This window comes from Triturus cristatus, chromosome 4_1, assembly GCF_964204655.1.
Source record: "Triturus cristatus chromosome 4_1, aTriCri1.1, whole genome shotgun sequence".
Lineage (NCBI taxonomy): Eukaryota > Metazoa > Chordata > Amphibia > Caudata > Salamandridae > Triturus > Triturus cristatus.
The window spans coordinates 705,822,633-705,838,114 of NC_140585.1; positions in this window are offsets into that span (position 1 = coordinate 705,822,633).

The following is a 15,482-nucleotide window of genomic DNA, read 5'->3' on the forward strand; positions in this document are numbered from 1 at the left end:
GCACCAAAAAGTGTGATATAAGATGAACCGGGGAGTGAAATATAATATGCATTACATTGTGCGCAATGACAGATTCATTGGAGAGCGCGAGATAGCACAGGCACTAGCGCGTGCTATGCGATAAGCGCCTTGGAGTGTAATATGCACCGGCAGTGTTGTGTAACCTAACTAGTCTCTAAAGTTGTAATATAAAATATGTGCTGGGGAGTGTAACGTTGCATATGCACTGTGACAAAGATATGGATCCCAGATTGTAATATGTATGGCATAGCGCTGTGCGTTATAACATAGGCATCGAGGAAGGCACGTTAGATGGGGCAATATAACCCGTGCAAAGGCAATTGTGGCATGACATATTCACGGGGTGGTGTTACACTGCACATGGGCTAGAGAGTGTCATAGCATACGCACTAGCTGGTGGAATACAACACAGAGGTGTGTGGCACTCGGCGGGCACTGGTGGGTGTAACACAGCATTGGGCTCAGCCAGGAGCACGCTGTGACTCTCAAGTGAGGTTCGACTCCTTTCCAGAAAGTAATAAAAAGTATTACACATCCGGCGGTGGATGTGTGTTTTATTAAACGTGAGGGGGGTTTCTTGCATAGTTTGGTTGATTTTTTAGTCGAATCCCCTTTGAATGGCTAGGTGTGCGTGTGTATTATATGTGCCCGTCAATAGCTACCCATGTTTGTATAAATAAACGACAAGGTTGTCTACTTGGAGAGTACCCATCGGCGGGGGCGCCGGGATTAGGCACAGTAGGGCGTCAGACACGTCAGAGCTTCACTAGCGGTGTAAATACATTCCACGTGGATTCATTGTATGCATAGTCGCCTTTTAATGAATATCACGCAAATCGTCATGGTGATAGGTACATACGGTTTGTCCAGCATGTCCTAGGTGTTTCTATAAATATATATATTTTTTAAATAATAAAAAAACAAAGGCCGGCCCCGGGGGATGGGGTCCCCGAGGCCATAAGTGGCCTGAGGAGGTGGGCAACGCAGACCCCCTCCTAAAGAATAAAAAAAAAAAGGCCAAGACCCGGGGGTTGGGGTCCCCGGGGCCGATTAAGGCCTTGGGATTGGGGCCACACGGCCCCCTTCCAAATTTATTTTTTTCAACAAAAAAAATTAGGGTGCAGGCCCTGGGGGATGGGGTCCCCAGGGCCAATAAATTAGAAAAAGAAGGGGGGCCACACAGCCCTCCTTCTTAAAAAAAATAAAAATATTAAAAGACCAGCATCGCGCCCGAGAACACGCCCCCTCCGTGCAGCACTCTGCAAACACGCCCCCTGGCCAGTTGTAAGTTGGGGAATTAATTCCCCTTCAATACTGAGGGTCCCTGATTCCCAACTAGCCCAACAGGTATCTCCAGTATGCGCCAGGGAGCTGCGTTGCAGACTGGTGTTCTGAGGCCACGGCCCTTTTTACACCTCTATGCAACGCAGCTCTGTGGTGCTTACTGGAGGTACCTAGTGGGCTAGTTTGACCCTAGGGACCCTTAGGATTCAAGTGGACTTAATCTCTCAACTTAGAACGGCCACAGGGCGCGTTTACACAGTGGTGAAGGGAGGGGACGGGGCGTGAGGTGACGTGTGCAAACACGCCCTTTGGTGCGCTTTAAGTTGGGTAAATAATTCCCTTTCAATCCTGAGGGACCCTGGGGGCTAACTAGCCCACCAGGTGCTTCCAGTAAGCGCCACTGAGCTGCGTTGCAGAGAGGTGGTCCAGGCCGTGCCACTGTTTACACCTCTCTGCAACGCAGCTCTGTGGTGCTTACTGGAGGTACCTAGTGGGCTAGTTGGACCCTAGGGACCCTCAGGATTCAAATGAACTTAATCTCCCAACTAAAAAGGGCCACAGGGCTTGTTTACACAGTGGTGAATGGAGGGGACGGGGCCTGAGTTAACGTGTGCAAACACTATTTTTGAATGTGTGTCTGAAAGGTTATATTAGGGGGAGAGGAGGTCTGCCACTCTATCACAAGGATGATGTCATCAGTGATGTCATCAGTGATGTCATTTGAGATGTCATCAGTGATGTCATGAGTGATGTCACTGACCATGTCATGAGTGATGTAATATGTGACGTCATCAGCAGTGCATTGCGGGCGCACGAGTTATAGTTAGCTGAACTAACTATAACGGGGGAATTTCAATGGTTTTGTACGAGTGAAAAGTCCAGCTAACTATAAGGCCCCTGAAACCTATGTTTTTTTCTGTGAATTTCTAAGGTTTTGTAAATGCTAATTCCTAACTATAACGTGCCTGAAACCTATGTTTTTTCAGTGAATATATATATATAGGAAACCAGGATCCTAACGAATGACCACGGTGGGCCAAACAAGGGCACAGACTCCAGTTAAAGATGCAATAAAGAAGATTTATTGTCTTAGCATGTCAGGATGACGCGTTTCGACCACAAGCCTGTGGTCTTGATCACATAGTGCGCTAAGGTGAAAGGCATTCAATTTATAGTGACGTGAGTGACTTTACTATGTTCATGGTGACAAGGCAAAAAAGTAACACTTTTGCAGCAAGTAGTAAAACATCTTGTCATCCATTGATGACTAGGCGCAGCAATGACAAGCACTTTTAGTAGCAGGCATAAAAAACTCTATATGTAGGTGGACATGGCCATGTGTTCTGTAACATCAGTTGTGCGCAGCAGTTCAGAAGGTAAGCTGGTGTTGGCAGTGCCAGAGGAAAGGTCACCGATACAAGAATGCATGGATTGGGTTTTAAGTCTCCCAAGCATAGTCAGATGGAAAACAGAGTTAAACGCTATCCTACAAGAATCGTGGATGTGTTTGCCCAACCTATAATTCATGAATGCCATGTGGCACAATTTAATATGGGAGGAATCCTGTGTACCATCGTAACTAAACGGCGAACATTAAATGTAACGCATTCATATCATTGGAAGCGTGTGAAAGCCAATGCCAAAGTCTATGTACCAGTCGGTGCGTAACTAATGCTGTCAAGTTATATAAGCTCAGTGCTGGTGCGGAAGAAGGGCCTAGATGTCACTGGAGTCTAATCTTTGCATGTTAAGGTCTAAGCCTGATGTATGGAAATCGAAGCACCTGCTTAAAAAGATGTAGAATAGGTGAGAAAATGCTGTACAGTGCAGTCACTAATGGATAAAGTAAAAAATGAGGGCATAATTGCAGGAAAAATCAGTGTTGGTGCCGTGAGGTATAAAAGGGACAAGGCAAGATTGGTGCAGTGTGATACAAATGCATTGCAGTGGATTAAAAACTGGACAACCAACTAGAAGTCGACCAACTTCTAAAAAAGTCAAAGAGGCGATAGTGTGAGAGCGCATGACTGGAGTGAATACTAGTGATAAACGTTATAAAAAGTTGTAAAGGTCTTCACTAATGTTTAATCCATCCCGGGGCCTTGGTGTTGAGTTCTATTATGTATTTCGACTCCAGTTGTCTCAACAATTTCTCTCTGTTGCCACCACGTCTGAGTGGCGGAATGCAATCAATGACGCAGTAGTTAAGGTGGTCTAAGTTGTTCTGATGTGTCTCTTTGAAGTGCCTGGTGACAGGGTATGCCGGGTCACTGTTGGCAATAGCTCTGATGTGTTGCAAAATCCGTAGGTGCACTTGGAGCTTGGTGCTCCCTACATATTTAAGCCCGCAGCTGCAAGCGAGAATGTACACTGCGAATTCCGTTCTGCAGGTGAGTTTCTGTTGTATCACTATGGGTTTACTCCTGAATTCTGCCGAGATTTGGGTAGTGTTAACTCCAAATCTGCAAGCCATGCAACGGCTGCACTTCCGAAAACCTTTGACATTAGTTAACCAATTAGGGGTATTGGTTATTTCAGGGCTGTTTCTGACTACAGTGTCATGCATGGACCTGGCTCTCTTATAGGTAATGTCAGGCCTAGGGGCAACCATGGGTCCTAATGTAGAGTCAGTTTTGATAATCCCCCAGTGTTTGTTAAAAATGGATTTAAGTCCTCTTGACTCAGTGTTGTTAGTTGTGATAAGGCGTGTGGTTACCCATCCCTTAGTGGCCAGGTCTGCTTGAGTGTCTGTGCCAATAGTGGTGTCTGTGGATGTGTTTTGAGTAACAACTATCTGGGAAATGAATTAGCTTTGGTGATCACAGCAGTGATTGTCTTTTCAGTGTAACCCCTGGCTTTGAATCTCATGTGAGACTCCAATTGGCACTTGGTTAAGTCTGTGGGATCTCTGCAAATTCTGTGCAAGCGCAGCATTTCCCAGTAGGGAATGCTAGCTATCATATGTTTTGGGTGAAAACTGGTAGCTTGAAGGGTGGAATTACCTGCAGTGGTTTTTCGATGGAGGGTGGACTGTAGTGTGCTATCTGAAACATAAACGTTTACATCTAGAAATTCGACAGTGTTAGTGCTGATGGTGGTATTGAGTTCCAAATTTAAATCATTACAGTTGATCTCATTGATAAATGATTTAGCACTGTCCATAGAACCCTTCCAAACCACAAAAACATTGTCTATGTAGCGTAGCCAGCAGAGAATGTTGTTAGACCAAGCTTCAGAGTGTGTGGCCCGGAGGACCCGCTCCTCCCACTAGCCCACATGAAGGCAGGCGTAGCTGGGGGAGAAGCAAGCCCCCAAAGCCACACCCCTAAGCTGCTGGTATATCTTGTTGTTGAACATGAAATAGTTATGCTGAAGGCACCACTCAATGAGAAACATGATAAGCTTTATAACAATGGATAGGTCTTTTAGTCAAAAATTCATTTTTGATTTTGAGAAGGAAGTCACTGGTGTCTCTTAAGTATGCAGGTAGTTTAGTGACGTGCTCTTGCAAGAAATAATCAACATATTTCGATATGTTTTCGCAAAGGCTTTTGCGTGCCGAGATGATAGGCCTGCCAGGCACTGGCGATGTTCCCTTGTGTACTTTTGGCAGGAAGTACAGAATCGGTAATACAGGAAATTCATTGTCGAGAAAATTGAACTCCTCTTTGCTGAGAGCGCCTTGAGTCCTATAATTGTTCAGGCTTTTTTTGAGTTCTTTGCCACTAGAAATCACTTCCTTCATGTTGGTAGGCCTGTAGCATATGGCATCATGAAGGTGTCTGTAGGCTTCTTCCATGTACATGTGTTTTGGCCATAGGACGATGTTACCTCCTTTGTCTGATTTGTTAATGATTATGTCCGTTCTGGCTTTGAGTTCACTCTTGAGGTCCATATATTGTTTGTGTTTGTAATTCTTTTTGTTTTTTTGCCCGGGTTCTTCGTTTGTGCAAATTCTTAACAATCTTCTACAATGATATCATTGTACATGTCAATGGCATCTCTAGGCATGGAGGGTGTGAAAGTAGATGGTGGCTTGAACGGACTCATGATGGCGGTAGGAGTGTCAATGTGTCAATATCACAATCCTCCACACTCTCAAGGCCTCCTTGGCGAAAAGAGAGTAACGGACACCCAGGGATATGTTTTTATTCCTTCTCACTCCTCACTTCGATGACGCGTTTCGAGCAACAAGTGCCCTTGTTCCCATATGGAGTGCAGTCCGCCATACTCTTTTTAAATGCATTATAGACACCCCCCTTCCTCCGTGACACGTGTTAATGAACTAAGAGAAAATACTTTCGGCATGAACTTTCCGTAAGAATACCCTTTCTATTACTGTCATTGTATATGTTATTGAAAATTCTCAGACATCATAAATATATTCCTTAAATTTGCAAATATCGCATGTCATTACATAAATAAATATTTAAAAATACGAATTAATTTGTAAATATACATAAATATAAAAAGAGACATTAACATGCAGGAAATAACTCATAAACAAATTTTATTTTATTTATGTGCAAGAATGCTTTCATGTTTGCGCTCGTTTGATTTGCAATATTCAATGATTTATATTACATGCCAACTGGTTTTGTTTTCTCTCCGCATAAATGCTGTCATCCTTTTTCTACCTTGCTGGTAACTTACTTGTAGTTATTATTAGCCTAAATGCTGGTCTATTGGTCTATCATTTGAACATAACGGAACCACCTCTAAATGATGTATTTTGTTTGTTTAGATATTTACAGGGTCATCCTTCTTTCAATTAAGACTTACAATTAAGCCAATGTATTTTTGTTCATCTTTCTTGATTCATATTATAAAAGTGCCTCTGTGCCTAGCAGCCAACCCATATGTGCAAAAGATTCTTATTCTAAAGTGCCAAGTCCTATTCTAGTGCAAATTCTAAGCATTCTAAGCTAGTTCCACCATTAAAAACTTATAACTCAGTTAATAATATTTGGGATGTTAAAAAAGTCTATAAAATATATATATATATATATATATATATATTTATATATATATATATATATATATATATAGAGAGAGAGAGAGAGAGAGAGAAAGAGAGAGAGAACACTATGTAGATACATATATATATATATATCTTAGATATGTAAATATTTATTTATATATAAATAAAGGCTTACATACATTATATTATGTAATCACACATATTATTTAATTACACTTAACCTGATAAGTAAAGTACTAGCGATGCAGATGTAGTAACATTTATCTACGATAATATAACTTCTGATGTAAGGTCCGCAATGTAATAACTACCAATGTAAAGCCTGTAATGTAACCAAAGCGTACCCCTAGAACGGATTTCCTTACCCTTTCCATCTTGAAATGGGATTTACTCCAACCCTTGAAAGAAGTAAATGTCTGAACATTTCCAGGGTGTTAAATGTTCTTTGAATATACACAATCGTGTTAGTATGTGCGTTTTCACATAACTTCAAGGGAAATCTCGCCCTGGAAACCCTGCTCCCCATCCACTAAATTGATGTTCTAGCATGGAAACCTCCGTATATAGAAATCCCTTTACGAGCACAAATTCAAAACAGAATTTCAGAAGTAGTTTTGCTCCCGTATAAAAGGTGATTGCATAAATCAGATTGATTGGCACGTGTGTGTGATTTGTCCAGGTCTATATAAAAGTACTACATTTTATCTTTGTTGTTATTTACTTCTTTTAACTATTGACTTTCAGTGGCAGGCAACGGCTAGCTTTACTTCCAGTCAACACATACATTCCTGTCTATGATTCATGTGTTTTGATGTACTCTGCATACTCGATTAATTAAGGTTGCTCATTCTACCGTAACTTGGTCAATTCCCTTGGACTTACTCTCAATATTTATATTTTTACTCTTTTATATTTGTTTCTGAACCACTCTAATGTTCCTAACTTGTTTACTTTCTTTGTACAGTAAGAGCATTAAGCTACACTTTTCTAGTCACTCTGAAAACACGATTATTTTTATCAGCTGTTTTGAACTTGCTTTGCAACACTCCTCCCGAATTTGTTTGACATCGCGTTTCCTCGAAAAAATTCCTCAAAAAAAACTATCATGTGTTGGACTTATAAGCGGGTTGTTATTAACACTGTTACAGGCTACCATGAGTTCAATGTCTGTACACCCTGGCAAAACATGCACAATGATTTGCAACAATATACAAGACACGCGGATCTTGCCCTTTGCCAGGTCAAGTGTCCTGCTTTGTAAAAGCCACAACTATGCTAATTTTAGTTTTTCTTTTGGGTTGTTATTGTGTGATCGATTCCTTGCTGATATAATGAACCGCCAAAGGAGCCCTGACAAATGTTTCACTGTTGAATTTACTGACATTGACAAATGGCATTTCATAAATGTATCCCTCGGATGATTCTAAATTTAGCAGCCTGGTTGTGGAGATCCCGTCAAAAGCCGCAAAAACTGTTTCTAAAGAGGCGATAATGGTGTGTAGGTTTTCCCCAGTTTCACGAAGCAGCATCACAGGGGCCCCCAGGGAGAGTCAAGCTTGATTCTCTCTTCCTGCTAATTTAGGAATGAGTCTCGCGAGTCAAAAAAATCATGGCGGATCCCATGGCCTATAACTAGAAATTCGGTTCATTCTTAGAAACAATATTTGTAAAGTACTCAGAAGCAAGCTTTCTGAATAGAAGCATCAGTGTTACCCAGCCGTGAGTATTCCGTAGATCCTTACTCCACCATGCATAAATAGATTATAGGTGCTAGGACGGATGGTTAGCATTCAGTTGTGTGAAGATTAATAACCACTCGGCACTGCAATATAACATGGTAGCATTTAATGGCTGAAAAGGTTTGGTCATTTATGACAGCTGCAATCCAATTCAAATGTGCAATAACCTGCATGAACATTTTCTGAATATTATAACGATTCAAAATAGGACTATAGGATGAATGAATTTCCTCAAGAGTAACTATCTTATGGAGGGGTGTAACGGGTCTATATAAAGGTGCCTCTGTCACCTTTGATCCATTAAGAGTTGCGTGAACCTAGTTGATGCTCGGTCAGTCAACTTGTAAGCATTCTAATGCCCAAAGACTGATGATAAAATCAACAATGGCATTTCTCGTTCATCCGACACAAAAATTGAGAACCAAGGGGTGATATTTTCAAGAACGTGTAATAATTATTGCAAAATTCGCTTAATGCAACTTTGCACATTGCAGTCTATCGCGACAAAATAACACCATGTTAACATTGTATTCTCACCCCGGCGGCACCATGTGATAGTCTCACGATAACGCGCCAAATGACTGCGGTAAAATTAACGAGACGCTGACAAAAAGCGAAACACAAACACGAAAAAAGTTGCGATGTCCCAAATTGCAATATACAAAAATCAGCGATAACCAGCAACAGGCCTGCAATTCCCACGCGTCATGCGGGAAAATGCACAATAAAAGCAACAGAAAAACCACACCAAAACCAAAATAAACTGCGTAGCACCATGGATGCACCCGGACCAAGTGCAGAGGACAACTTGAACCCCACAAGCCCCACGGAGGACCAGCCAGGAACCCCGTGCTCGGGAAGGAGCTGGATGAGCTGCAGGAAATGGTGGCCACAGTCATCAGTGTGGAGACGGTGCAAGGAGTTGGGGGTCCGGACACAGCTCGATATGGCCTGACCCAACAGCAACAAGGTGAGTAGCGACCAGGGACTGAGGGGACGGGGGAGATGGGCACAATGGCACACATGCACAATTATGTGTAGCACACTGCACACCCACAATGATTGTGGATCATGTCCCTGATACCCTTGGCACACTGCAGCATGCATAGAAACACAAAGTAGGCCCCGTCCACTATGGGCACAAAGGGGGCCCATTCCCTATCACCAATCTCACAACCTACCCATGCACATGTGCTTAATCCAGCTAAGCAGTGGCTCTGTGAGTCACACTGACAATGCAAGTGACACTGCATGACCAATAGCATGGCTGCAGTCAAAATACATTACATGGTGCACGACATGACACTGAGGTGGCCCAGTGTGGATCACATCCTCAAAGGAGCAGGTCACACTCTGACACATACACATGCACATACAGCCCCTGACGTCAACAACACATCTGCAGACAAACAATGCACAAGAGTACAAAAAACGTCCAAGAGCACAAATGATCCAAGTTGCCCACATCTCAGCACCATAAAAGCACACAAGTCAAAGGCACACCGCCTCAAAGGGATAAGCGGCAGCTAAATCAGAGCTGCAGGTGCGACTCTCCCACAATGCACACACACACATAGCAATCACAGCACATCAACATTGACGACAATGTGGTACAAAGTGCAACACTTTCACTACAGAACAGAGGACACAACTGGTGCCACTTGTGCGTAGAAACTGGTCAATCACATCTAGCATAGCAGGAAACTGTGAGATGATAGTGTACGAGTACAACCTCACATCCGTCATGTAGTTGAAATGTCCACTGTCTCCCATCAAATAGCCAGCTCCTCCAAAACAGTCACAATGTGCATTGTCATGCAGTCTATATGTAAACATGTACAATGTGTCATACATGGAACGCACTGTTAACCTGCATCTCCCCTTTACATTGCAGATGGACAATCAATCCCTCCTGCAGAGCAGATCAGACATCTGTTCAGTGATGATTTGGAGGACCCCCTGGCTATCTGCTCCGACACCCTCCAATGGCTCGTGGACAGCCTCTGCACCCCACCTCCAGGAGCAGGGCAGCCTAGTGGCATCGAGGTGACCCCACCCCCTGCACAGCCCACACAGCAGGAAGCACCCACCACCACGCCTGGCTCCCAGCACCTCACGGAAAAACACATGGCATTCCAACGCCGTGTGTTAGACTGCCAAAGGAGGCTGGCTGAACAGGTGCGGTGGGTTTCAACCTCATGGCAGCCAAACTTGATGCCATTCGTGGGTGTATGAGTCCCATGAGGGACCACTTACAGTCCCTAATGGACACCCACAGTCCGTTCTATGCTCTACAACAATCCTAGGCTGACCTCGCCAGAGCCATTACTCGGATACAAGAACTGTCTAGTCAGACAGGCTCCAGCGATGACAGCACAGAGTTGGCACAGATGTGGAGAACAATGGAGAACATGGAGCGGATGCAGGCTGGAAGTATGGCTACCACGGCTGTACACCTGCGAGATGTAGCTGGGATCTTCCATGCCCTGCAGAACCTCATCTTGCCATTGCTGCCACAGGGCCTGTCCCAGATGGCTGCTGTAGGAACTTCAACACACATATCTCCACCCCCTGATGTGTCAGTGGCACACAGTGATGCAGCTATAACACGGCAACCCCCTGATGTGTTAGTGGCACACAGTGATGCAGCCATAACACCACCACACACACCTGATACCCCTGACATAGAAGACATATCAGAGGACTAAGATGTGGATGGTAATGACTCCGTGTGAGAAAGGAGGTTGTAGCGTTCATCCCCGCCATATGGCCTGTTCTGCTTGGTTCAGCCCTCTGCATCATGCCCTGGAACAACACCTTCCACTGTCCCCCGAAACACTCTGCGACATTCACCTGGACCACGACATGGACTGCCATATCTGCTCTGATTACCAATGACACAGCAGTCAGGCTGCGGACTGAACTCTTCCTCTTCCGCTTAACTTGTCATTCCCCAAAGGACTGTAATGTAGGGTTTGCATGGCCATCTACTGCTCCAGCTCCGACACTCCACAGAATATGAATAAAACATTCCAAATCACACAGATGTGTCATGTCTATGTTCAATCAAGTATAAAAGTATGGATGAATGTAGGGACATTTTTTTAAAAGTATCTTTATTAAGCAGCTTGTAAGAGCAACAACATGTATCGCCCTCAATTAAGGGTCGAACAGAGTTTCTATGCCAATATATCGTATACAAGCCATTTTACATTTCAAGAAGAAAACACCCAATTGAAACAAACCCTCACACCCCATCCTCCCCCCAGCCCGGCACTAATACATACATCTGTAACATCTGGCAGTGATACAGTATGGTACCTATTAGCATTTCAGAACAGTCCCACTTCCCCTGGCCCATAGATAGCAGACACCTGCATAGGAGTTTATGCCAAATCTGGATTTGTAAGGAGATACCCAGAGAGGGGGGCCCTAAAGTCTTTAGGTCGGGACGCTCTGGCAGCTCCTCCGCCTATATTTCCAATTGGTTACTACAATAGAGTAGATCACGAATCCACCTCTTAACCATTGGCACAGTCTTTGCACCCCAACATTGTGATACCGCCCTCTTCGCAAGCAAGGTAGATATGGCTACTAGCCACCTATTACAGGGCTTGAGCTTCTGCACCCAGCCCAACAGACATACCTCAGGCACGCACTCAACAGTTTCTGTAGTAATATCGGTTAATACCTGCGTGACACATAACCAAAATTATACCAGCACAAGACCAGGCCAAGTGCATAAAATCTGCTTCAGCCTGGCCACAGCGCACACAACACTCACTTTCACGCAAGCCAAACCTACATAATTGAATCGGCGTGTAGTAGAGCTTGTGCAAGTATTCAAAATGGATGATGCGGAGGTTGCAATTTGCCGTCAGACGCCCAGTTAAGGTGCAGCAAAACTTCCAGGCCTCCAACGTCAGCGTAGAGCTCAAGATAGTATTCCACTTATTGTAAGAGGAAGATGCACTTATTTCTTACTCCCGAAGCGATGCATTGTACAATTTGGTGATCAGGCTGCTTCGGTCCTCACCCCCCAACGCCACCTGTAAGGCCAGTGGTGTTCGCGGTTCTTCCGAAAATGCAGGGTAAATGTCCCGAATTGCCTGCAGCACATGCACATAGGTAAACCCCGCATCAGACCGGCTCCTTGACCCGCCTGCAGGTCCAACAGAGTCCGGAATCGACCCTGTTTATATAAGTCGCCAATATGAGTAATCTCTACCGCACTCAATGTATTCAAGGCTGCCCGTTCTCGAGCGGCAGAGATACCAGGGTGCGCAGCAAGTGGCAGTTTTGGTGCATACAAATAATCCAACTGTGCTCTGCTAGCAAGAGTTTTCTGCCCCCAGGCCGTGCAGTGAACTGGACTAATTTCAGTGTGCGGGCCTCCTCCAATGCCCATCAACGCCAGTGGCATCGGTAGTACGGAGTCTGCCTCAATCGCAGTGTGTGGCTGAAACCTCTGTGGGTACAATCGCATGTCAGGGGCCTCAAAGCCACCGCGGTCAAATGGCAAAGCGAGTACATTCCAACTGCAATGGGACTTCACACCCCCCCAAACAAATGTTAAAAGAGTCGACTGCAACGCAGTGAACAGCGCTTTGTTCAGACTGATAGGAATGTTAACAAAATCATTTTTATGACCACAATGCGATCCGCAAGTGAAATAGGAAGTTTAGCCCAATGGGCAACTTGGTCTGTGATCATGTCAACAACCCGGCCATAATTAGCAGTGATCACCACCTCAGGGTCCCTATGGAGCCATATACCAAGATATTTCACTGGGTCAACCAACCACTGCAAAGGATAGTCTAAGTCAATCTCTTTAGTACCTGCCATTAACGGAAACACGGTGGACTTAGCCCAGTTGATGCCCAAACCCGAACATCTCTCAAATTTGACATACTCTCGTAATAGCTCAGATAAATATGTGGCGGGTTCGCGGACATAGAGCAGCATGTCATCGGCATACAACAAAACCACCAGGGGTCTCTGTTGAAACCGCAACGCCGCCTGGGCATGCAGTTGACGCAGCTTGCATGCCAGGGGCTCCAGTGCCAATGCAAATACCATGGGCGACAGGGGTCAGCCCTGCCGTGTGCCATTTTTAATAGAAAAGAAAGCAGAGACCCATCCATTCACACAAATATGTCTAACAGGTGTAGTGTACAGGAGGTGAATCCATTTTAAAAAGAACGGTGGTAGGCCCATCCGCAGCAGGACGGTGAACATAAATTCCCACTGGAGGGATTCAATGGCCTTGGCCGTGTCCAGGAGTACGGCCACAGCCTGGAAATCCTGCTCAAAATAATGTAGAGTAGAAAAAACTGTACAGAGGTTGTGCATTGTGGATCTTGAGGGCACAAACCCGACTGGTCTGGAAGGACCAGTTTGGGAATTAATGGCTGGAGCCTGGTTGCAATTATTTTAGCCAATATTTTGGCATCGATGTTTATGAGAGAGAGGGGCCTGTAGGAGTCACAGACATTTGCCTTCTTATCAGGTTTCAAAAGCATTACTAATATGGCCTCTTTAAGTTAGGGAGGCAAAGTTCCAGAATCATACGCCTCAGTAAATACTTCTAGCAGGCGTGGCACGAGGACGTCCATATAGGCCTTATAAAATTCACTAGGGAGCCCATCTAGCCCTGCTGCTTTGCAAGTCGGGAGAGACATAATGGCCTGCTTAACGTCCTCAATGTCAAACGGTTGCTTGAGGTATTCCCAATATTGTGGAGGCAGCCAACCCAGAGCCACATCAGTAGGCATGTATATCCTCCACAAATGGTCCCTTCCGGTCCCCATATAGGTCCGAATAAGAGTCCAGCACCACTTTGCTAATCTCAATAGTGCCAAAATGCGCCACTCCCTCCCCATCCAGCAGTTCGGTGATATAGGCCTGGTGGGGCAGCCAACTTCTGTGCCAACGAGGGACTAGGGCATCCCCCATCCACATAATAACGGGCAGTGCACCATCGGGATCTGTGCGCCATTTCTTGATCCACTGTCTCGTTATGTTCAGTTACCAGATCACGTATTTCAGACAGCATCTCAGGGGCCGGATCGCGAGCATAAGCCCGTTCCAGGGCAGCTATTTCCCCAGCCAGATTGTGTATTCTGCGGTGCAGATCCCTAAGGAACCCTACCTGTGCGCCAATACAGACCCCCCGAATTGTAAATTTGAATGCTTCCCAAAGAACCCCCTGATTGTCAACCGTCTCTTCATTTTCCCTGAAGTAATTATGAATAGCCTCCCCAACTGTATGCTTGAAAACCGGATCAGTCAGGGATGAGGGTTGCAGATGCCATGAAAACGGGGGTGTTCACAACCAGGAACTCTCAGCTCAAGGAGTACCGGAGAATGATCTGATAGAGTTTTGGCCAGGTGTTGAACATCCACTACCCAGGTACAAGCAGCCTCCGACAGCAACCAATAGTTCAACTGGGACCACGTACCATGTACCGTATAGATAAATGTGCTCTCTCTGACCCCAGGGTGCCTCACATGCCAAATGTCATGCAAATTCCCGGCATCTAGTATCCCCAGGAGTGCATCAGTGGTTAGCCTATGTCACGCTACCCCCACTCCCACCCTGTCAACTTTAACATCCAAACATGTATTAAAATCTCCCTCCCAAAGAATCTCAGCAGCTGGGAAAGCAGAGATGCGACAAATGTAGGGATATTGATTACACAAAAAGGTACGCCCTGGGAAATTACATCAATGCGCATGTTTGACCTGACCCACATGGCCAATTAGATGACTGTGAAGGTGTGAACTAGCTGTGGCCTCTTTGCTCATGAACAACAATCTCGCAATCCCCCAACGTAGCTCCACGTCCATGTATTACATAAGGCTGTGTGTAAAAATGTCTAATTCGGTAGCAGGCCTAAAGTAGTGGCCACCATCACATGTGACAAAAGAACATCTCTTCTTATACCTGCTCACACTCAATTGTGTGGACACAGCCTGTTTTGATGGATCACATTGATCCACATGGCAAGAAGTTGGACATCATACTCATATTGCTGAAGACACGTAAGAGCACAGGTCTACCAGCAATTATCCCAACCACAATGTCTGACTCACAGAGGTGGAGCTGGCAATAGGGACTCACCCCTAAGTGAAATGCATCAGTCAGTCCCTCCCTGTGTACGGACAATGCTCATTGAGGCACACGATTTGTAATTCTAATCAACACTCATCAGAGTTGGACACTAGAGAAGTTGCGTGGACTTTATTAGCATGTGCTTGTCAGTACGGGCAAGACAAGGGCCACAACATGCAGACCAATGCTTCAGACACTAACAGGCAGCATAGGAACATGTAGAGGTGCTAAAAATGGGGAGGCAAAAATGAACACCAATCATTACGGATGGCAACGGTCTCAGCCCACTTTGCCTTGCTGGACGAGTCATGTGATGTTTGGCGTATGCTCATTGCCCCGTGTC